Source organism: Pangasianodon hypophthalmus, chromosome 11 (genome assembly GCF_027358585.1).
Source record: "Pangasianodon hypophthalmus isolate fPanHyp1 chromosome 11, fPanHyp1.pri, whole genome shotgun sequence".
Classification (NCBI taxonomy): domain Eukaryota; kingdom Metazoa; phylum Chordata; class Actinopteri; order Siluriformes; family Pangasiidae; genus Pangasianodon; species Pangasianodon hypophthalmus.
Window position 1 is genome coordinate 6303748 of NC_069720.1, and position 26264 is coordinate 6330011.

Below are 26264 nucleotides of genomic sequence, written 5' to 3' on the forward strand. Positions count from 1 at the left end.
ACCACACACACACCACACACACACCACACACACACACAGTTCATTTCAAGGAATATTGACCCAGTGACTGCAGCGATCGTACAAACATGGCCGAGAGCGTGAAGTTGGAGGACTACAATAACAAACAAACTAGCTAGCTAAAGACCACAGCACACTTCCTGCAGAGATGACATTTGGCTGGCTTCTACGAACAGTATGATGTAATTGTAGATTCCTGTAGTCATGGAAACTGTCAAGACATTTTCATTGCGCCACCTGCAGTACCGGAGCACGCGTACACGAAGGCCAGTACAAAACTGTAGAGCTTGTAAGCTCACGAAGGTGGTTTCGTTTTCATACACCCATCACTGACATTGTCAATGTGTTAAGTATGCTAAAGCCTTACGGTTAGCTGGTCACTGAACCGCTACCTTTCCTAGAAAGTGATGCACCATTAATAAACGATTCTGCCCTGAGTCGGCTCTTTGAGTCAGCTCTGTTAGGTGAATGTTGAAAGCTGAATTGCAAAGTGAGCCATTTGTGTGTATAATCTTTTTTTTTTTTTTTTTTTTTTTTTTTTTTTTTATAGATTTGTTATTTTATGATTTCTGTATTATTGAATTTAGATTTCCAAACATTAGTTTTCCAGCACAAATTTAAATGTTACAGAAATATGTTTGTCAGTAAAGAAAGCAGCATATTTTGTAAGAAACCACTTTTCAGACAAAAAACATGAATCAATGATATATAATGATAATGATAACATAATGAAGGCTGCTGGGTTTTGCTGCAAAAATAAGAAGCGAGTGTGACAGTCAAAGCCTCCAGAAGAACTGTGGCTGCTTCTGCACGATGCTCAGTAACACTTACAGCTCATTTCCTTATAAAACTGCACTAATTGTACCCGAGACTACTAATTTTTTTCTTTTTAAAGCAAAGGGCCATCACACCACATATTGACGTTGTTTTATTTAATACTGTATACTGCTCTTTATAGTACATATGAAAAAAAAATGTCATCTATAGTTGAAATAGAAAACAACCACTGCTCAAAATACCGCAATCTTCTGCAATGAGTCGTCTCTTCACCTCTCTCTGGTGAGCTGAACCACATGAAATGACTCACTGAAAGAGGCAAAATTCCCCAACACTACCAGAAACACGTCACACCATGGGCACCCAAAAATCAGCTGGTTTCATGCGTCTCTTGCGATGCTCTAATGGCACAAACACTTTGCAGTCTCTTTGACTTAAGAGACTCTTTAAAAAAAAAAATCATTCACAAACTGATCAGTTCTTCTAAGTGAGCGTCGAGAGCCGACTCTTATATGAGTCTTTTTGCCTTTTTCTTGCAGATGTAGGCTATTCCTGTACCTCTGTTGTGTAATTTAATCAAAATGCTTCCTTTTCAACATCTGATCATACCTTTTCAGAGTCTTTCTAAATATTTTATAAAATGCAATATAAAATCCAAAATAATGTTATATGGTTAATTAGAAGGTAAAGTAAGATTTCATGAAACAATTTCAGACAAAAGATCAAGCACAGGTCATAATAGTGCAAAAACGTGTCCAATTTGGAGAAAAAAAAATGGCAAGGAGGCATTTGGGAGTAACAAGAGCCGACTCATTGGTGAGCCGAGTCAAATGATCTGACTCTCTGAAAAGAGACGAATTCCCGTCACTATTCTGATGATGAAAACGGCATGAAACGATGTAACATATGAATCCTACAGCTTTCAACGGAATAAATGAAACCAAGGTACAAAGACGCAAAAAAAAAAAAAAAAAAAAAAAAAAAAAAATCAAACATCTGGTTGCAAATTAAGATAAATAAATTAATATAAATGACTGATGGCATAGTGAAACAGAAATGAAGACTTTATATAGTATTGCTTATTTTAATTCCTTTGCATTCTTATTTGCTGTAGTCAATAAAACTGGACTAATTAGCTAATTACACCAAAAAGGAGCTTGGTTAAATGCAGTAATGGATGGGACGTGAAAGGAGACTTCATAATTAAAATGCAAACGGTCAGCTTTAATTTGAGGCTAAATACTCAGGTATATGAGCGAACCTCAGCGAAAGAAGCTGAAAATAACAAGCTGCGTGCCTCACTTTAACGTTCCTTCATTTCAAACTGCTGCAGCACAGAGCCAAAACCAACACAAATCATGTCACTGTTCAATTACTTATGAGCTGGACTGAATTATTACAGACATGCTTACGCTGAGAGGAGGAGCGGGGGAAAAAAAAATAAGCCTTAGACTTGTGATAAAACCAGTTTAGAACAAAGCAAGGATAAGTAATGGATTGGAATTGATTTAGCTTCGTCACCTCGTTTGGCCTGGAGCTATTAACGTTGTGAGATTACGGCTAGCGAGAGATAACTGTGGGCAGCGGCATAACTTACATGATAAAAATGTTTCATCGTATGAGGCCAAATCTAATTACTGGCCATGCTGCTGTGGTCTCTCTCTCTCTCTCTCTCTCATGGACACACACTCACATACACATAAGTACATAATTTACAGCTCATGGTCTTATGGAACATTTCTATATCCAGCTATCATTTATACTGTTAGATCAGTGGTTTCCAAACTAGGGGTCACTTGATTTACAAAGAAATCAAGAGAAACTCACAATATCCTTTTTTGTTTCATTCAATTATTTTACAAATTAGTTTTAGAAATAATCAAAAGACAAATTTTTGTGCTAATATTTTATTATTATTATTTTGTTACTTCTTTGCTATTTTTGACTTTTTCCTCTATCCTGACACACTCAGCAATAAAAATGGATAAATTTTTCCATCTACCTCCGCTAAACAGCATTGTGTCTTAAATTGCATACTTGTGTACTATATTAGGCCTTTATTCAGTAATCGGTTTTCCTATTATAGCTAGTGTTTATATTATAAAAAAATTCAAACCTAACATTCTCCGGAATTTTCTAGACTACTAAAAGTTTTTAAATGTAAGGTCAGAGTTTTTGATTTGAGATGAAGCCAATGACAGCAATCATGACGACAGCAGAAAGTTTTAACAGAAACAGAGCTCTCTAAACATAAAATCGCTAAACATTTTACAGCAAGCAACAACTTGGAAACCTGAGGGATGTTTTGGCTCTGACGTGCCGTCTAGTGGATGTTGCTTTTATTAGCATGTAGCCTATGAGCCAGGCTTCTTCACATGGGCCCAAATCGCACCACCACAGCATGGATTATTTTCACTTCCCATAACACGTTGCCCATAACGTTCGAGAACTCGCATTGTTCTAATTAATTGCATTCCACTATAGAGTTCGCTTTTTTCAACCTGGACCGCCCATTTGCCAAATCCGCTATATTTTGCTGACGTATTGATTGAGGTGGCAGCGATGCCTTGGGAAACATAGCGTAACACATGAACTTTGGTATCAAGGTCAAAGCAGCACACAGGAACATACACAGGGCTGGAGTGCATTTATTTGAAATAAGTTTCCGATTTTAATGCTCAGTAACTCAATAACAGGAACATCAGACTTAGAAATTTTCTTAGCAGATCATTATCAATAATATTGTACTTGCTTTTGCTTGTACTTTATGTTCATTTCTATACAACTCCCACTCATGGGTTAAATTGAATTTTTTTATTTTTTATTATTATTTTTTTTAAAAATCATTCACAAGTTGATCAGCTCTAAGTGAGCGTTGAGAGATGATTCATATGAGCCTTTTTGCCTTTTTCTTGTAGATGTAGGCTATTCCTTTAAGGCTAATGCTTCCTTTGCAACATCTGATTGTTAGCATGATGGTAAGACGTGCGTTTGTCTCTCGGCTATGCGCATGAGGCAAGGAGAGTCTTTCTAAATATTTTATAAAATGTAATATAAAATCTAAAATGTTATATTGTTAACTAGAAGGTAAAGTAAGATTTCATGAAACAATTTGAGACATAAGAACAACAAATACAGGTCATAATAGTGCAAAAATGTGGGAAAAAAAATGGCAAGGAGTCATTTGGGAGTAGCAAGGAGTCGACTCAATGGTGAGCTGAGTCAAATGATCTGAATCACTGAAAAGAGACGAATTCCCATTTCCCATATTCTGATGGAGAAAGAAGACAAGGGTGAGAGACTGAGGACAGCCTGGTGAAGATAAGCCCATAAGATTTATTTAGTAAAGAAGCTGTGGTATGAATAAAATGACTCTTGACTCATAGCCATAATAAGATTAGGAATAGCTGCATTTATAATAATGCATTCAAAACCATAATAGTCTCAGTATACAGCCTTTAAGAGCTCACAGAAATGTCAATATAGTCTGACATTTAGCTAACACCCTATTTTAACTGACTGGCTCTTTGATAAAATAAAAAATAATGTCAGCTAACTGTTCAATGATGAAAATTACAAGATGAATTTCAGCTCATTACACAGATGTGTGCTTGTTAAGTGGTATTAAAGGGTTTATAACAGCTCTTGATGCTCTGTAGATAATCTCCACTCCTTATCCAGACCTTGCATTAACATGAAAATCATTTGGATATCAGTATCTGGATAACAAATAATGAGCTCTTGCCCTTGCATTTACATCTAGTATTTACATGCACTCTCGTTTGTCTGCATGTTGCACGCATGATCGCCTGGCATTTCTCCTGCATAATATGAAAGCAAGTTAGTGAGCTGGGTAATGTGGAGAGTCAGGCAGTCGGCCATCAGATTATTACATTATACTATGACCATAAATCTTTTTAAAATGTTGTCTATATTTCATTGTTCTGTGTTTTAAAATCACCCGAGTTGGTTTGGTTGCTGTGAGATGACAGGAAGCTCTTCCTGAAGTGTTTCTATACTGACGGAATGAGGCAAAACCTCTTTTCACACAGGATATGAGAGATTATTTTCCAACATGTCGATTCAGACACGGTATATATTTCCTGGAGATATTTCTACCAGTGCCTTCATAATGGGTGCAATATTTCCAGAAGCAGGAATGTGCAGTCCATAAAATATACCAAAATGACTTATTCAGACATGACTGAAATCCCAAACATACTCCAGGAATACATAACCCCATCTCCCCAGGTAAAACTAATCCCATCGGAATAGGGCTTTAGGCTCAAACTAATTTTGAGATTTCCATCCTGTGCTCTCTCTTGCATTACAGCCTTTGATCAGTCCAATGTAAAGCAACAAGGAAAAGCTAACTAGTGAGCAAAAACTAACCTAATGAGCAAAAACTAACCTAGCAAGCGATAATCTAGGGAATGAAAGCTAAACTTGTGCACAAAAACTAATTAGTGAAAGCTAACCTAGCGCATGAGAGCTAATCTAGTGAGTGAAAGCAAAGCTAGCAAACAAAGATTAACCTAGTGAGCAAAAACCTGAGTGAAAGCCAACCTAGTGGGCAAAACATAAATAATCAGTGATATCTAACCTAGTGAGCTATCAAAACCAACAAATGAGTGAAAGCTAACGTGGCGAGCATAGCAAGTGAAAGCTAAGCTAGTGCATGAAAGCTAATCTAGTGCACAAAAGCAAAGCTAGCAAACAAAGGTTTACCTAGTGAGTGAAAACAGAGAGAAAGCTAACCTAGCAAGCAAAAACTAACCTACTGGGAGAAAACATAACATTTAGTTAGTTACTGCAACCTAGTGGGCAAAAGCTAACTAATCAGTGAAATCTAACCTAACAAGTGAGAACTAACCTAGTGACTGAAAGCTGACCTACCAGGCGAAAGATTTCAATCCCCTCAAATGTTTTTTTTTTTTTTTTTTTTTTTTTTTTTTTAATTAAAACCTTTAATTGATCCACTGTAAAATGAAACTAGTCAGCTAATCTAACCTAATGAGTGAAAACGAACCTAGAGAAAACTAGCCTATCAAGCAAAGCTAATCTAATGAGTGAAAGCTAACCTAGTGCATGAAAGCTAATCTAGTGAGTAAAAGCAAAGCTAGCAAACAAAGATTTACCTAATGAGCGAAAACTGATTGAAGGCTAACCTAGTGGACAAAAACTAACTAATGAGCAAAAGCTAACCTAGCAAATAAAAGATTTCCATCCCATCAAATGTCCTCTCTTTTGAAATTACAACCTCTAATCGATCCACACTGAAAAGTGCACCGTCACTCACTTTGTCTACACAATATTTTTAATACCAGCTGGCTAGAGCAGAATGTCCCAGAAACTCCTGCCAGAACCAGTCAGAGGTTTTCCCCTTGATTACTTCAGACATCAGGAGGCTTTGTTGATGCTGTTTGAGGACAGTCATCCATCAGCATGGTGCAGAGCGGACACACATCACATTCCTTCTCTCTTTAAGGATTATCAGTCGCTGAGTGCAGCACCCTGACACGACACCATAAATACCACCGAGCGCTGCGGATCATTACAGTCCTATTAAAGACTACGCAGTTCAGAGGCACAGAATAGAAAAGTGAGGGAGATGTCAATTAAGGACACACACTGAGAAAGGTAGACAAACAACCAAACAAAGGGAAGAACAGAGAGAAAGAAAGATGGAGTTACAATAACAAAAAACAGAATGAATGTGAACTCTGTGTGAGTGAGAGTGAGAGAGAGAGAACTACTTAAAAAAATTATAATGAATGACAAAAAAAAAGAAGAATAAGAGAAACAGTGAGAGTGAAAGTAAGGAACACAAAAATACAGAAAGGAAAAGGACGATAGGAAAACATGAAAGGGAGAGGGAGTAAAAAAATAGGCAAGAAAGAAAAAAAAAGATGAAGAGAATGATTATGGACAGTAGTGATGGATGCAGAAATGGGTAAATTAGCAAAAGAAAACAAAAAAGCAACAAAAAGAAAGGAAAGGAAAAGAAAAGGAAAGGGAAAATCCACAGAAAATGCAAAAAAAAAAAAATTAAAAAAAAATAAAAAATAGGGGGGATGCATTAAAGAAACAAACAAAAGACAGGGAATTATTTGGAAGGACGGAGTATTCAAGGATGTAGAAATTGATAAACTTGCAAAAGAAAAGAAATTATAAATATGGAAGAAAAGAAAAGAAAATGAATGGCAAAGGAAATGGGGAAGGAAAATGAAAATAGAAAAAAGGAAGTAAGAAAGATGAACAGAATGATTATGAGGGACAAAATAGAGGGTGTAAAACATAAATTTAAGAAAAGAAAAAAGAAAAGAAAAGAAAAGAAAAGAAGGAGCAAATAAAATTACAGAAAGGAGAAACAAAATAAGAGAAAGGAAAAAAAAAAGCAAGTAAGGTGAAGAGAATTATCATGAAGGACAGAAGAATGAAGAATGTAAAATGGACAAATTAACTTAGCAAAAGAAAAAAGAAAAGAAAGAAGAGAAATAAAAGAAAGAAAAGAAAAAAAGCAGCCCAGTAAGATCAGGAATTGTCCTGTGGTCTATAAATTCATGATGAAGCTGTGTGATTTAGTGCTAAAACGTCTTCAGGATTATTATTAACCGTTCGTGTTACGCTGACGTACTGCTACTAGTCATTAAAATGACTCGGGTGACTGAAACCCTTCACAGATAAACCGTAAGCAATGAAAACGACAAACATGACAAACGCTGATCAGTTCTCAGAGCCTAAGCAGCTATCACACACAGCCATGCAGTTTACTCCGGCGGAGCAGACGAGCTGTTTATCTCCGACCTGAAGGAAACTGCACTTCATACATTTCACACTGATCTGAAACCAGTTTCCTGTCAAACAGTCATAAGAGGACCTGCTAGAGAACAGCTGACACTGGATCAGTCAGAAAGTGTAACGTTTACCCAGATCAGTTATCTCAGTCGAACAGACGTTCAGCAACAGGCCACGAAGACGAAGCCACACCAAATCAATGAGAACTGCTCCATATTATACATAACAGACCTGATGACCTTTACTCCTACACATGATGCTCCTATGCATTTGGTGTAGCAGCTCCTTATTTTAATGGCAGCATATGCTGTTGTATCACTCAAAAGTCTTATCCACCCCCAACCCCGCCCTCCCCAAAAAAAGCCTGCTAATCCGAGTGTATCTGTCTGCGTCCTGCAGGATTACAAACCACGCCCCTTTCAAGGTACGCCCACTACTGCAAGTTACACCCACAACAAATATGGTTAGGGTTAGGGAAACTGACGAAATTTGTGCGCCTACCTTCAAGTGGATGTGGGAATGCTGTGTAGTGTGATTTGCTAGTGGGCGGTGCTTGTCATGGGCGGTGCTTGTCGTGTTGCAGGATGCAGACAGACCCTACATATTAATCTGGAATGATTGACAGCTGCATAGGTGTTTTGAACTCTCTGATATTAATGCTGCTTTGAAATCATCCTGGACGTTCATGCATGCGAGTCTGGAGGTGGTGATTATGACATGGCGAATATCCAAGCTGTTTGGTTAGAAAAAATATGGATTGCGGGAGAATATCTTTTTTTTTTGGTATTGTCAACGACAAGAAGTTTGTTTTACTGAAAGAAAATAAAGGTGGGACTTGTATAAAAATACAAGTTCCCAAGCTGTAAATTGTGATGCGGTTCAAGCGCGCTCACCTCATAATTACGATTTTTCCGAATGGCCTAGAAGGCAGCATATCTGATCTCTGGAAGCCCCGCCCCATTCCCCTCATCAGACATTACTAATCTTTGGGTTGGTGCTCTTATGTCCAATCGATTTTCTCACTTTGTCACACTACATGGAAAATATTTTACACTCATTAATGTAAAATAAAACCCAAACAGTGTATGCTTGACTTAGCGAATATTAGACAAAGTTATAAACATTAGTTAATATCAGTTATACTATATTTTGTAGGCATGCATCCAAAAATAGCGAAAAATGTCACGTTTCTTGGCCAAATGACAAATTGATTTAAAAGGCAATGATTGAAATGAATCAAGGCAACAACCATAAATTGATTATCATCAAAAAAGGACAGACAACTGGTGTGTAAAAAATAATTTAGATTTTTAAACTGATGTGTCAATAGGCTAGCAAGGTGATTTGCCCCTAACTCTGATACTCTTCGTTACCACCATACGTAAATTAACAGTAGGCCAAGTCCAGATTCGGATCAACATCGGTCAAATGATGATTGGAGGATACTAAGCCGTAGCAGATTCAGTGGTATTGTCAAATATCTAATTGTTGCCTTATGAATTAAACATTATATTGTGTAAAAGCCTGAGGTTTACACCTCTAATAGGTAACATCAGGTAACTATATTTATTAGAAATGCCACCAAACCCCCATATATACATGCACTCCTGGTTCTATCTTAGACAAGTGATTTGTGAAAGGACTATCAAAAATGTCCTCCATTTTCAGACGTGCCCTTCGCCTCTAACACACACCCTCACACACCTTGGCACGACAATGCATTCTTCCTCTTGGGATTAGCAAGCCTGGTACAGGTTGTTCTTTTGAAGTCTTCTATAATAAGAATTATAATAGGTATTCAAAAACATAAACATGACATCCCTTGAATGAGTGGCAATAGTTCCATATAGCTCCACACTGGTCCACATGCACACACAACAACCAAACTAAAAGATCAGCAGAGCAGAATGAACCATGGCCTTTTCTCCACACATTATTACTCTCTCTATTATTCTACCTCAAACATTTCTTTCTAGAAACACAAAAATGGACCTTTTTTTTGCCAAACATTTCAGCTAGGATTTTTTTTTTTTATTTCAACATATGGATATTTTGTTGAAGGTCAGATCAATATCTAGGAAACAGATTACTTACTTGTTTTAAATACAAATTTAAAAATTAATAATATGGCAACTGCAACAGTCTAGTATTGTGATACCTAGAAAAAAAATACAACAGATGCTTATTAAATAAAGAATAAAAGGACTTGGAGGCATGCTGTTATAGGAAAATGATCAACGTTGGGATGGTGCGATGCCGCCTAATGCAAAGCCGAGTTACTGTTCCCATCCCGAAGTTGATTATCTAATAACAGCATGCCCTGAAAGGGTTTTATTCTAGTTTTTAAAAAAAAAAAAAAAAAAAAAAAAAAAAAAAAAACAGCAATTTGGCAATGATTACAATTTTTTATTCAGAAAGGTGGATTATTTACTCAGTCATTCCTTTGGAGGAGAAACTAAAAGTAGATAGACCAAGCACACTTTATCCAGAGTATGCATTACACAAAAGGTCATAACAGAACCACAGGGATAGTGATTTAATACCTCATGATATAATGCACTGCACAAAACTAATAACTTCATTGTCGAGCTATTGATTAGATTTCAGCCTCACATTTAATATCATGACCAGCCATCACTGGGTAAGACCACTACTTTCAAGTCCAAGACCAGGACTAGTCAAGCTCTTGTCAAGACCGAGACCAAAAACCATCAAATCCTTTACAAGGCCAAGCCTTTACTTCAACTAGTTGGCTTAATTCATGCACCAATGATTAGTCTGTTTTCTAGGAGAAGGTATTACTTCTTGAATAGATAAAAATAATAGACAACACAAATATATTTTTTTACAAACTCTCAGTCAAGTCCATATTTAGCAAGACCAATGCCCAAGACTGAGACAAGTCCAAGCACAAATGCCAAGAAGTCTGACACAGTCAATACAGAAAAAGCCTTGAAGATGTTTGTAAGGGACAGCCCTAGTCCCACACACACACACACACACACACACACACACACACACACACACACTGCATGTCGTACAGAACCACAAACACACATTCACACTAACCAGCAACATTAAAAAAACTGATTATTAATACAGTAATATAAATAAATAAACCTAAGCTAACCTCTACTGATTCTTGTGGTTTGAAAGTCACAATAACGTCAATGCACGTTCAAGCTCAATCCCCAAACGAGCATCAGGGGATCTCTGAGCTGTAGACTCTTTGACGCCTGATGGAGATTAATGGAGAGTAAACTTTAATACATACATGAAATATGCACACAGTCCGATCTATACAGTCTGAGCATGAAAGATTAATAAGGTAAGATTTATTCCTGCTCCTGTAATATACACGTTTTATTCTTGCATTTTTCTATTCTGAGCTTAATCTTAGTATCTATTCTCACAGCTTGGAAGTCTGTTCTACCTGAGGAAAAGAGAGGAAAAAAAGAAAAAAAAAAATCCACAGTTCCCCATAATTAAGCAGAAAAGAAAGTCATACAGTACAGTGATTCAGAAAGTATTCAGTCCCCTTTACCTGTTGTACACTGTGTTGTGGATTTGATTTTGAATGTATGTAATTACCATTTTTACCCATCAGTCTACACTTAATTACTCATAATGACAAAGTGAAACATGTTTTTAAAGATTTTTTAAAAATTAATTAAAAATCAACAACTGCAATTTCTTATTTAAAGTATTCAGACCCTTTGCTGTGGCACTCCAAATTATGGTCAGGTGCATCCTGTTTGCTTTAACTGTCCTTGAGATGTGTCTAGAACTCAACTGGAATCCACTCGTTGCAATTTGGATAGATTGAACATAGACTGGAAACGCACACACCAGGGTCTATAAGGGCCCACATTTTACACTGCATTGTCTGGACAAAAACCAAGCCATGAAGTCCAAGGAACTGTCTCTGGCTCTCCTCGATCAAATTGTGGCAAGGCATAGATCAGGGCAAGGTATAAAACAATTTCTAAGGCTTGAGTGCTCCCAGGACCACAGTGGCCTCAATAATTTTGAAATGGAAGAAGCTGCTTGGCATAACCTTAACCTTCTTAGAGTTGGCCATCCAGCCAAACTGGGCACCCGGGAAAGAAGGGCCTTGGTCAGGGAGGTAAGAAAGAACGTAACCCAACGGTCATTCTAAAAAAGCGCCAAAAGTCCCATGCAGAGATGGGAGAACCTGTTAGATGGACAACCATCTCTGCAGCACTCCATAAATCAGGCCTCCAATGGCAGAGTGGCACGATGGAAGCCACTGTTGAGTAAAAGGCATACGACAGCATAAAGGACTCTGGCAATATGTGGAAAAAGATTCTCTGTTCTGATGAGACGAAAATTGAACTCTTTGGGCAGAACAGTAAGCACTATGTCTGTTGAAAAACAGGCACTGCACATCACCTAGCTAATACCATCCCTACGGCGAAGCACGGTGATGGCAGCATCATGCTATGGGGGTGCTTCTCAGCGTTAGGGACAGGGAGATTAGTAATAACTGAGGGAAGGATGAATGCAGCCAAACTCAGACTGGGGCAACATTCACCTTTCAACATGACAATGACCCTAAGCATAGAGCAAAAACTTCACTGAAGTGGCTTCAAGGCAAGTCTCTGAATGTCCTTGAGTGGCCCAAACAAAGCTCAGACTTAAACCCCATCGAACATCTGTGGGGAGACCTGAAGATGGCCATTCACAGACACTTGCCATTCCAATCTGACGGAGCTTCAGAGGATCTGGCATGAAGAATGGGAAAAACTGCCCAAATCCATGTGTGCAAAGCTTCTAGAGATGTATCCGAGTAGACTTGTAGCTGTAAACTGCTTCCAAATGGGGCTTCTACAAAGTATTGAATAAAGGGTTGAATACCTTTATGAATAAGAGATTTCAGTTTTTAATTAATTTTCAAAAATCTTTAAAAACATGTTTTGACTTCATTATAGGTGATTGAGTGTAGATTGATGGGTAAAAATGGAAATTATATCCATTTAAAATCCACAACACAATAAAGTGTGAAACAAGTAAAGGGCTCTGAATACTTTCTGAATCCTCTGTAGACGAGTTGCCATTACAGACCTGGGTCCTGTTCCTGTGAGGAATCAGAAACTCCAGGCAGGTATTTAAGGGGATTTTGAGTTTGACACTATTTCCAGACAATGCTAAAAGACTCGCGGTGCATTAAAATTAAAAAGCATTTAAAATGTAGCGGATATCGATTTACAAAAAAGAGTAGGAAGTTACAAAAACTAGGGGGGGAAAAAAAAAAGGAACAAATTTATCATGTCAGGTGATTTCACAGAGTGAAACACCACCTAGATCTGATTTCCTTTTGGACGTTATTTTTAGACACATCCATAACACATCATCATGAATGATTCAGGAGGTATTGCTCATCCCTATTCATTGCTTCATTCTCAAACTGCTGATAGAGTTTAGATTTCAGCTCTCAAATGTAATATCATGACCAGCTGTCATTGTCTTTAATCATCAAAATCATATCAAGTACATTGTGAATATCAGATCTCAATTTTTAGATGAGAAGTAGCACGTTATGTCGCTTAACGTTAAACTCATATTACTATTAGATTTCCCTACATAGAAAGTGACAAAAAAAAAGACATTAATATATAATATAACTGAGCGGCAATCTGCTAGGCTATTACATGTGTTTTATCCTTTTTATTGCTGAGACTTCTATCAGATTGGCTATTTGTATGCACCAAGCTGTGAAATGGAAAAGAGCATCCTGAAAATTGTAAAATTCATCCCCAGTTGGGAAAAACATAAGAGAATATGATGCTGGCAATAATCCTGTTTCCTATAAGAAAACAAGAATATATACAAGAGGTATACAAGAGGTATACAAAGGATACGTTCTTCTTCTTCTTCTTTTTTAAAAATTAATTAATTTTTTTAAGATTAGAGGTGCGCATCAGGACTGGGATCTTGTGGGATGCAACACAAAAAAAAGCCACGTTTGCTGGAGGTTATTACTTTCAAGCAAGCACTCATAAGAGGCTCAAATAAACACCAGAACAAGCGACAGTCCTTAGTAACTGCCTGGTCAGGTTTCTGGCAGTTGAAATTAGACTACTAATTTAGTCTAATTTCTAATTATTAGTCTAATTAGTTGAAATTAGACTACTAACTTGTTCATGTATTGGGAAACTTGTTAGAAAATATTACAGGTGGGTGCAAAGTAAAATAACTCAGAGAGGGATTTAAAAAACAAATAAACAAACAAACAAACAAAAAAAAACAGTACTGAATTATGAACTTGATGCAGCTGAGGCTGAGGAACTGTCAGAGCTAGAATTCACACTCCGTTACGACACTGCTGGAATTTCAAAAGCTGTGTTTGTGCTGACTTGTATGTAATATTTTGCACGCTTCCATGAAAGCATGCGTTTTGTTTGCTCTGTCAGCGCATATAAAGCTCATAAAAAGCTCCTTTACCTGCACTTTTACAGTTACAGGCCCGAGTGGCTATTGGTTCTGTTCTACTATACTCAACTTTCAACATTCATGCAAAATTTTGGACTGAAACTGCAGCACAGCAACAACAGCAGACAATGGAGAGTAGCTTAGCAACAAGGTAGCCAGAGGACAATAGCGAGTAATGTGAGCAAAAAACTGTCCGACTAACGTTAATGAGAACTCTAACGTTGATGATTACTTCTCAAAACTAAACACACAGAGTAGTATCTCTCTCATCAGTTGGAGACTGCTCGCTGCTGGGGGTGACCACACATGGACGAGCTGAAGATCAATGGGGATGGCCATGCTTGAGGATCTCATAGGGGACTTGTACTGTGGCGGCTTTGGGGCTACGGTGGCTGTGGCGGCTTTGGGGCTGCGGCGGCTGTGGCGGCTTTGGGGCTGCGGCGGCTGTGGCGGCTTTGGGGCTGCGGCGGCTTTGGGGCTGCGGTTGCTGTGAGCAGTTTTGCACTCAGGTCTCCATCAGTGGACAGTGAATAGGTTCAACCAACCAGACTTCATGTAAAAACTGTAATGACTTTACTGGTTGCATAATTGCACTATTTGTCCATGAAGTACACAGTTATAGAAAGGATTTATTTATAATCGCACTATCCGTTATCACCCAGATGAGGATATGTTCCCTTTTGAGTCTGGTTCCTCTCAAGATTTTCTCCTCATGTCGTCTCAGGGAGTTTTTCCTTGCCACTGTTGCCTCTGCCTTGCTCATTAGGGATACATTCACATGTTTACAATTCATTTTGATTTAATTTAATCTGAATGTATTTATTTCTGTAAACCTGCTTTGTGATAATGTCCACTGATAAAAGTGCTATACAAATAAAATTGAACTGAATTTAACCAGGTACTGTGTCTGTATATTAACTGCTCTAAACCCAATACTGATGTAAACTCAATTGAAAGCAGAGACAGGGAATAGGGAAGGAACAGGGAAGGAACTGGTAGCTGAGAAGACTACCAAAAGTTGACGAATTAAAATTGAGGGGGTGTTTTCGGTGGTTTTTACCCGACGTAGGTGAGGAATGTACAACTGCAGCACCTTTAAAGCAGTATATCTCTACTGGGGAGCAGGTGTTTTAGGTGGGGGGGGGGGGGGGATTTAGGGGCTTCCAGGGTTGACAAGTTAGGGCAGATTGACAAGTTAGGCCACACCCACTTTGCATTTAAATCCAAATACAGATATGGATACAGATATCTGGAGTGCTACACAGATAGAGATACAAGCTCTGCATTATACTTCTAATCAGAAATAAAAATCTGAAATGAAAGAACATGATTCACAACTGATGGAAAAAAACAAAAACAAATATGCTATATTTGTTATATAAGTGTTATTTTGTTTTTAGGATATTCTCTCTGTCCTGCGCGCCAGTGTGTGATGATATTTGATGACGTGCCAGTGTAATGAAGTCCACGTTTCCCTTACAGAGTGCAGTGTGGCACAGTGTGTGTCAGGGAGAGCAGTATCGCATGATCTCACACTCTCACACACACACACACCCCTTATTACAATGGCGTACTACTGTGTCACATTATTTAGTACAGCACTTTGGAATGAATGATCCTTGTGCTGTGCAGCAGTGCTCTGTGTAAAGGAGAAACAAAGTCATCCTAGGAATCCTTTACATATCTGAGTGATCACTGGAGAAAATATAGGAATATAATGTGCTCAAAATTTCCACCAGGGCCCAAAAATTCAGCACAAACCAATCTGAAGAGAAAAAAACAGTAGAAACCATCACATAAATTCTAATGCTTTCCACTACAAATACCATTACAAACCATTAGCTAACCATTAAAACCATTACCATGACCGATCCTGTGCCACCAACAGAAGGCAACAAATGTTATGTTATATACAGGCAATACCTGTAGAAACCCACAGGGACCATCAGAGTTTCCATTAAAACCAATACAATTCCCATTATAACCATTAAAACCATTATAAACCATTACAAATTCTGTGAGGGTTTCCCCCCCCCCCCAGCAGGGTATTAATCTTTCAGGCACGTTCCCTGAAGTGCATGGTCTTTGGAATGATTATTATTATTATTATTATTATTATTATTATTATTAACTATTATTCCAAAAAATAAATAAATAAATACATGATTATTAGATCAAAAATCTCTAAAACATGAGATGTGTGTCTTGTCTAGGCGTTAACAGGCCCCCCACACACACAATAGGAGACAGGCACACGCACACACACACACACACACACACACACACACACACACACACAGACAGAGAGACACAGAGAGACACACACAGACATTCCGCAAGGGAAATTTGCATATTTACAAAAAACACACTGATTTATTTATTTATTTATTTATTATTATTATTATTATTATTATTATTATTATTATTATTATTTACCTGTCGGGTGTTGTTGTTTGTTTTTTCCTGCTCCTGCCCACCTCAGGCTCGCTGCTTGGCTCCTGTCCCTGCGTCCCGAGAGAGATAAATCCCTGGCAAATCCACAGCAGCGCTGATGATGAAGATGAAGAAGATAAGCAGGTCTCGAGCTCCTCTCACCATCCCCGCACCGCGCAAACCCGCACCGCGCTCGCGCACATCTGCGGCTCAGCTCTGTGTCCGAATGATCCTCTGAAAATCAGGAAGTTAGAAATAAATCAGGAGATCCGAGCTCCGTGTGGAATAAAACAGACGCACAGAGACGACAGCACACAAAGGACGCGCTGGGAATATAAATACACCGGCGCGCGGAGCCTTAATATACGCGTCTATGTGAAGCAAGTGCAGGCGGGTCGATTTAAAAATGGCGGCCTGCATGTTTAAATTTCAATATAAGAGTCTAAAAAAAAAAAAAAAAAAAAAGCAAATCAGGGTCAAACAAACAAAAACAAACGTCAGTTATTTTGTTGAGCTTAGTGGCAGACTTATTTAAAAAAAAAAAATAACAAGATTAAAAGCAGAACTTATATGCTTATTTTTACATTACATTTATGGCATTTGGCAGAGACTCTTATCCAGAGAGACTTACATTTATCTCATTTATACATCTGAGCAGAGAGGGTTAAGGGCCTTGCTCAAGGGCCCAACAGTGGCAGCTTGACAGTGCTGGGGTTTGAACTCACAACCTTCAGATCAGTAGTCCAACGTCTTAACCACTGGCTAGTTTTGTAAGATTTCCTTGAATGTAAATGGAGGAACAAGTGTTTATTTGTCACATATGCATTACAGGATAGTGAAATCTTTCTCCACAGGTTGTTAGGAAGCTAGGGTCAGAGCACGGGGTCCACCATGATACGGCACACCTGGAGCAGACAGGGTTAAGGGCCTTCCTCAAGGGCCCAACAGTGGCAGCTTGGTGGTGCTGGGGCTTGAACCCCAACTGTCTGTAACCATCAGTAACTCATCATTTAACCCTTGAGCCCCCACTACCCTATGACCTATGGCAAGTTGAAAAAGCTAATCTAAAGGCTAAGATAATCTGAGAAATAAATGTACCAATTGTACCAACTGTACTTTTCCTTGTTGCTGTGGTGATACCATCAATGGAACACATTTTGTACCTTTAGTATCCATCATTCACCTTTAAAAATAATTTAAGGTACACCTTAAGGACCACTACTCTAAAAGCTAATCACATGCACCTTCCCAGGTACAAGATACTAAAAGTGATAAAACATGCATCCTTGATGGTACTATTTATTTCTGACCTAGTTTGGGAGAGTGTAGGACAGTGTAGAAAATATACACTATATGGCCAAAGGTATGTGGAAGCCTGACTATTGAACATCCTGTTCCAAAACCATGGGCGTTAATATGGAGTCGGTCACCGTTTGCTGTTATAATAACCTCCACTCTTCTGGGAAGGCTTCCACTGGATTTTGGAGCATGGCTGTGGGAATTTGTCCATTCAGCCACAAGAGCAGAAGCGTTTTGGCACTGGTGTCTGGCAAGAAAGCCTGGTATGAAGTTGGTGTTCCAGTTCATGCCGAAGGTGTTCAGTGGGGTTGAGGTCAGGGATCTGTACAGGCCACTCGAATTCTTCCACTCCAACCTTGACAAACCATGTAGCTTGGCAAACAATGGAGCTCGCTTTGTGCAGACAGCAAGCAGAGTTCACGATTGTACCTGGGACCCTGGAGCCACTGTACCACCCACTTTCATACCAGTCATTGTAAATTCAGACAGCATTAAATCATTATCAATTAAATGAATAATTAATAAGTACACTTTGAGCCACATGGACTCAGTTATTTATACCCAACATATACTTACTCATTACATTTATTACATACACTCACTGTCCACTTGAGTAAGAACACCTGCACATGCATGCAAATATCCAATCAGCCAATCATATGGCAGCAGCACAATGGACAATATCATGCAGATACAGGTCAAGTGCTTCAGTTTATGATCACATCAAACTTCCGAATGGAAAAAAAAGTGATTTTTAACATGACATGGTTGTTAGTGCAAGAATAGCGTCTGGGATTTTCAGAAATCTCAGGGGATTTTCGTGCACAGCAGTGCTTATACAGAATGCTAGGAAAAACCTAAACCATCCATTAAGCGGAAGTTCTGCAGGAGGAAGCACCTTGCTGATGAGAGAGGTAAGACAGGAACGAGCAGACTGGTTCAAGCTAACAGGAACGCCATGCTAACTCATATAACCATTCTTTACAACCATGATGAACAGAAAAGCATCTCAAAATGCACAGCACACCGAAACTTAAGGTGGATGGGCCACAAGAGCAGAAGACCATGTTGAGTTCCACTCCTGTCAGCCAAAAACAGGAATCTGAGGCTACAGTGGGCACCGAAACTGGAGAATTGAAGATTGGAAAAAGACCAGGCGATGCCCTGTCGGTTGCTGCTACACGATTGGCTGATTGATTAATTGAAAGAAGTCTTAATGCACACAAATTAACATAACTGTAACATTTGATCTATATTTACCCTAGTGCTTATGATAAACTAGATTTGCTCGCCATCTGGTGTTCATACTGGGAACTGTACTAGATAGGTTAGCTAATAAAGGTATTCAGATTTTTGTTTCATAATAAAAATGAAGATAAATGGTGTGAGGGATGAAAATGAGTAGAATTGTGGATGTGACCTAAACAAATCTTTCCCCACCACGGATTCCAGGACTGGGATTGGGAGCCCAGGACAAATTTATGGAAATGTGCACTGCCTTAGAATAGATATAATAGGTTATAATACTTATAATGTATAACATATTATAATAGGTATAACAGTTAAAATAAATTAGAACTAAAATGCAGCATTCTTTAACAAGTTTTCTGCAATCTGTCACAGGATTTTCATTTAACACTGAAGTAAAAAGTGCTTTGTTTTGTTCAGAATGATGGTTTCTTCACTGAGCCACTTCAGCTGGACAGGTGACCTGTTTTCTCTGATCACTGGATACTAGGACATCTAGCTTTTATTTTTATCATTTTATCTTTATTATTTTCTAATATATATTTTCAATATACAGTAGAATGATTAAAAAAGACTATGCCTAAATAAAAACACACATTTGGTTGTCTTTCTGCAGTATAGACCCACACATTGAATGCTTTTTATTTGTAGATAAATTGTTCAAAATGAACAAAACAAAAAGTTTTATAAAGCTTGTATAAATTTTTTTTTCCATTTAAAAATTATAGGGGATGTAAACTTTGGCAAAAAACTTTGTTTTGCTTAAATTTCCTGTCTTTCATATCTGTTTTTTGGATTTATTTCTTCTGGAGTCTTGCTAAATTTGTTTTAACAAATAACTCTTTATCTAATTTTGAGAACAGCTGGACCCTCAACACTGATTCCTGAATACGGGAAAAGAAACTAAATTGCACTCACAGCCAAAAGTCATTTCCTAAATCTCAGAAACTCTAACCATCTTTCTATTTTAACTCCAAATACACGACTAATGCAGTACTTATCCCTTATTTTCTAACCTCCATAAATCTGTTTTTCTCTGCATACAATGTCTGATGATTGATCTATTACTGATCCTGAGTATAGATTTTTATGGATGTTTTATTACATATTACATTTGACATTTTTCACAAAGATTTTTTTTTTTTGCTCATAACCACATCCTAATACTCTGAATCTGGGAGATGTGAGAGAATTCTCTACTTCTGCACCAGAACACAACTTTATCTCCTGGAGCATGAAATTAAAAATCTCTTGCTGCAAATGGTAGATTTTTTTTTTTTGATAAAAAAAATATTATGAATGTTTATTTACTGTTTATTTGCTCTCGGGGTAAGACACGGGGTGTTCCCTTGTCTAAGCAGAGGTTAATCCATTGAGATTTTCATTCTCCTGCCATTCCCATGCTCTAATTTGCATAACTTCCTGGCCTAAGTGTAAAGGAGACTTTTGTCACTGTGATGATTGGGAAATTTGCTGTACTCAGCCTTATGGCATAAGAAGCAGGAGGTCTTTTGATTCAGGTCACACCAGATCAAAACCCACTTTTCTGGGAGACACTGATCCCCCTTTGCTGCTTTTTTTAGTCATAAAGCATTGGTCACAAAGCCGTCCTGCCTTAGGTTGCCCTGAATTTGTCCATATGGAATCTTACCTGTCTTTTGAATCAACACATTGTGACACACTGGTACCTGTTACCAAACTGGCGTCTCTATTCCTTGTAGCGTTGCTTGATTTCCAGACTCATTCTGATGAACTCAGATAATTTCCTCCATAATGGTTTCCCTTTATTCCCTGAGGAGTTCATCGTCAGCCAAAGAACTGGTCAGTATTGCCTGCTCGCACCATTCATCAGCTTCAGAGTTCTCCAGAACAGGAACACAGATCCAATGGACACTCTGGATCAGAACCCCAGCAAACAGCAACTGGTTTGAGTTCAAATCCCAGCATCTAACAAGCACCAACAAGCTGCCTCTGTTGGGTCGTTGAGTAAGTCCCTTAACTCTTAACTGCTTAGTTGTATCCTATCTCAACTATAAGTCAGTTAAATGAGGTAAATATAAATAAGGTAAATGAAACGCGTTGTTCTCAGTGTTACTGCCACAGGGAGGATAACTGCATGGCCACATTGCCAGGTTTTCCTCAAGGGGTCCAATTTGGTTCCAAGTAATCAAAAACCATATACTAACTGAAATAGTCCCATCTCCATTTTTCATCCTCACATAAACATGACATTGCAACCAACCCAACAACACAGCTTGCCTGACTGAGAGTAAGACATACTATACTGTTCAGATCTTCCAGAAGCACCAGAATCTTCAAGCCACTCGTTGCATCGGCTTCCATTTACAACTTGACTTTCCATAGCTGTCTTGCATTAAAGGTTCTTCTTCATACCTAGAACCTGCCAGCTGTATAAAATGTAGCTAAACTGGAAAAAAAGTCTTGGGAAAAAATGGTTCTTGCATGGATTTTTAAGGCTTCATTGGATTATTAAGGGTATTTAGCTTCCAAAAAGGATTCCACTCTTGAGGTCTGTCATCATCATGTCTTATCAAGCTCCAGTCAGCTATGGTGGTTTGCCCTGCTCTGTAGCACTACTTCTCCTGCTCTGTCCACTGTTAAACATTTGTTACTGCCCCCCCAAAGATGTCAAAACTCTTACTAATAATTCTAACATTGTCACTATGTACGGCACGGTGGTGCAGTGAGTAGGGTTGCCACCTCTTAGTGCCATGGTCCTGTGTGCAATCTTGAGCTTGGGTTACTGCCTTTACAGAGTTTTTGCATGGTCTACCCATGTTCATGGGAGTTTCCTCTGGCTTCTCTGGCTTCCTCCTACTGTCCAAAAACATGTAGTTAGGTTGATTGGCTATGCTAAATTGCCAGTAGGTGCGAATGAGGGTGTGAATGTGTGTGTGCATGGTGACCTGCGATGGACTGTCATCCTGTCCAAGATGAATTCTCCTGCGTTGCACCGATGCTGTATATCCACCATGACCCTGACCAGGATAAAGCATTTACTGAAGATGAATGAATGAATGTCCCCAAGTTTGCATTGGCCAAACTAGTTAGCCTTTTTTATTTGCTGTTAAAACCCTATTTGTCCACTCTCATGCCTGTAAACACTTGTTCTCCACCCAATTATGGTTATAGTCAGGATATTGCTTGCGAAGAAGCATTCCTTCATTTTGTCCCCACACTTTGTTGTAGGATTCTACACAGAACCATTAAGGGTCAGACAAAGAACCCTTAAGAGTTCTAAGTTTTCTGCGTTTATATAATCTACTGTATCCTATACTAAAGACAAGCTGAAAAAAGAGATATCATTAAGAGTGTATATCCACAGGGTGGCAGTGTAGTAATGTATAAAGATTCCTTGTGCGTTATAGTTCTTGGCAAAAAGAGAATTATTAGTTTTACATACTAAGCGCTAAAAGATGGATTGTCTGTGTGTTTGTATTGCATTTTCTAACCATGATAACTTACTAACATTTTGATTTACAACGCTATCACAATATTCTATTTAAAATGTAACTGAAAAAAGACCTTTAGCAGCATCTAATTTGGGATTCACTTTATCAGATGTCATCATTTTTTATTCAAAATTATTTATCAGCTTCTTAGCACAGAAAACAAAAAACCCCAAAACTAGTCTATTTTTTTATAAAATGGGTTTGCTCGTGTATCAAATAGGAACAGCAAACTGCATAAGCTAGCAAGCTAGGAAGCTACCACTAGGTATCAAAGTACATACACAGCCTGTCAAGACAAAAATGTGGATTATAACAGAATTACTTTGCTAACAGAAGTAGTTTTCTGCATACAAATATGAAAAAACATACACACATCGCTGAGCTAGCATATCTATAAAAAGTGATTAGCATAACACTACAGGCTTAACACATTAGCATAACACTACAGACAATGAACTTTATAAATGCAGTTACACATAATTGACAATAGAAATAAAGAACCTTGAATCCTGTCCTCTAAAATTTATATATGTACAAAAAATGGAAATGGGATTAGCTGGCTAGTCTCACTGTGCACCACAAATACAGAACTGAGCCTAGAGTGTATTATATAAGGAATAATACACACCAGGGTGTGCTGTTATAGGAAAATAATCAACGATGTGGTGTCGTGATGACGCAGAGTTAATATCTCCAACGTGAAGTCCCATCCTGACATGTTTTATTCCTCTGTACACCACAGCAGTTTACTAACTATTACATTTTTCTGTTAATCAAAGAATGACACATCATACTTTTTATCTGTTTATAGTTACATTTAATGTTGCAGAACATCCACGAAACAAGTTCTTGTTATCACTTATGTTATTGCAGCCTTGAACAGTTAATAAGAAAATGCAGCAGGTCAGTAGGAATCTGCAAAACGCGTTATTCTTCTTTCCTGAAGACTTTCCTGTTTTGGAAAATGTCAAGTTCGAGCTTTACCTCTGATGGATACAAAGTGTTGACACTGGGGACTCCTTCCATAAATGCTAAATAAACATCTCCTCACAGAAAACATCACCATATCAACGATTACATGTTGTTCTTTGTTAAATAACATACAAGCCATACAAGTCCCTGGGTAAGTTGTTACTATAGAAACAATAACGTATTAAAATGAGCTCATTATTATAAACCTGCGATTTAATTAAAGCCAGAAACTACTGACTATCACAACTAATCACAATGACTACTGAAATATAGGAGATATTTAGATGGATATGAGATATGAGGAAGAAGTTTACATTAATTATTGATGATTAACTTTTACACGTGTGCCTGAGAGTAACAGCAAGAGATGTCAAGATCTAGAAAAGAAAAGAAAAGAAAAGAAAAGTCAAATGTCCAGAGAAAATCAGGGACCTGTCAACGTGAGCCACAGTGTGTCTGTGTTTCATTTTCCTGGACCTTCTGACCCGAGCTGTTCTGCTCCATGGCATTAATCCATGCTCTGGCTATCAAATCCATGCCCAGGGCATTGGAGCAAAGCTTTCACAGTCCATCCACCTGTCTGCAGGCTGAAAAGAAACTTCTCCTCCTATCTGCACAGTGCATTCCTGTTTCTCTGAGACCGTGGAGGCTCCATCAGATCTCAGGTCGCTGGAGCTGTAATGAAAACTACTATGCATATTATTGATTTATGCATCATGGATGTACACTTAAAATCCTTTGAGATCGTGATGTATTGCATTTATTTATTTATATTTTTTAGCTTAGCAGGAATGGGCTTGTTTACTTGTTTGTGTGTTTGTGTGTATGTGGGTGTCATTGTGCATGTGTGGGTGTCTGTGTGTACTCTGCTGTCACAAGCCAGGTTTATTATCCCTCTGCTAATTACATCCTGTGGTATTAAGATTTGTCATGATCTTCCTGTATAATTATCACACACACGAAAATAATAAGGAGTCTGACAAACAAAAGCAGTGTTACCTACTGCTTTGAGGAAATGAATTCTAACAGAGGTGGGGGGGGGGGGGGGGGGGACATTAAAATTATTTTATACATTTTGTTTTTGACCATTTTGGAGTGCTTTAGATCCCATAAAATAGGTCAGGTTGTGACATGCCTCACATTCATCCCCTTTTAAAGTTTTCTATATTTTATAATGTTACAATCAGAAACTGAATTTGGGATTTTTACCATTTTTATCTGGGTCTATACTTGGTATTACTATAACAGCTTTGCATATCTGGATCCTGATATTTGTGCCCACTCTTCTTGGCAAAATTGCTCATGCTCTGTCAGATTATACACAGACTGTCTTTACATCTTGCCACAGATTGAACTGAGGTCTGGGTTTAGACTGGGCCATTCTAAAACTTTCAGGTTCTTGGTTTTGAACTCCTCCAGTGTAGCTTTGGAAGTTGTTTCATTATCATGTTGGAAGGTGAAGCTTACCAACTGGAACAGGTTTTCTTCTAGGATTGCCCTGTATTTGGCTTCATCCATGTTGTTTCTCAGTCCCTGCTGTCCCAAACCACAATGCTACCACCTCCATGCTTCATCGTAGTGAATGGTGTTCTCAGGGTAATCAGCAGTGTTGAGTTTCCACCAATCCCAAAAAGTTCAATTTTGGTCTCATCAGACCAGAGGTCCTTTTCTGCATATTTGCTAAGTCACCAAATAAGATTTCATGTCCCCCCCCTCCCTTTTTTTTCAGTAATGGCTTTCTTCTCACCACTCTTCCATACCATCCAGCTTTGTGGAGTGTTTCAGTTATGGTTTTCCTGTGAATAGCCTCTCCGTCAAATTTAACCTTGGCCTCTTGGTTGCTTCTCTGATTTTGTTGGATAGCCTCCTGTAGGCATTTTTTTTAATTAATGGACTTAATGATGTACCATAGGATGTTCAAAGTTGGGGATATTTATTTTAACCAAACCATGAATTTTGTCCAACACTATGGATTCTTCCATATGAATACAGGTGTATTTATATTGAGATCCCATGAACACAGGTTGACTCAATTCATCTAATTATACAATTTCTAATGGCAACTGTTTGCACTGGGAATAATTTAGAATTTTTCACATTAATAGATGTGAATACTTATACAGTCAGACCTTTTATGTCCTTAATTTGTAAATAATTTTGCAAACTTTTTCATATTTCCCCCCTTTTCAAGATTATGGCTATTTTGTGAACATTCATGCCATACAATCTCAATTAACCCCAATTCAGTTCTATGTTGAAACACTATAAAATATATTAAGGTTCAAGGGGATTGATCATTTATGCAACATACTGTGTGTTTCTGTGGGTAATTTGTAGACTGGTATTAAATCTGTTAATAATCTAAATTCTGGTTTATATACATTAGTTGAACTCGGATTTACACTCCATGATGTGTGCAGAAGCAGCAGGGAAGGTGGATGTCTATCTTTTTCCGGCTAATGGAAATTCCAGTTCCAAATTAAAAATTCAACAGATAGGCCAAATTAAAATCCATCATGTTTCAAATAATTAAAGCAAACCCGTTAGCGATGATAATTACCTTAAATTTCCACAGTAAGGGGTATGAGGCAGGCTGAGCTTGGGTGCTTTTTAATACAGTAAATCTTCAAATCTTAATGGATCCTTATGCAGCCATAGGATTTATACATTTATTTATTAAGCTTTATTAGTGGAAAAATGAAAATAAAATCATTATTTTAGTGAATAAAGCATATATAATGGTTAGCAATGCACAGCTGAGACTAAAATAATATGAAGTAACTGATTAAATAG

At 38.0% G+C, this 26264-nt stretch overlaps 1 protein-coding gene across 3 annotated transcripts in view; it reads right to left on the reverse strand.

Annotated features, from left to right (window-relative positions):
* Positions 1–16861, reverse strand: part of LOC113536569 (CSC1-like protein 2) — a 69559-nt gene extending 52698 nt beyond the window's left edge. For 2 of the 3 annotated variants that reach the window (XM_053237974.1, XM_026930590.3), the window contains exon 1: positions 16483–16860. The gene's annotated coding sequence lies outside the window, so the exon portion shown is untranslated. Of the gene's footprint in view, positions 1–16482 lie in introns of all 3 variants that reach the window. The other variant, XM_053237973.1, reaches the window with a different exon arrangement.
* Positions 16862–26264: the final 9403 nt, after the last annotated feature.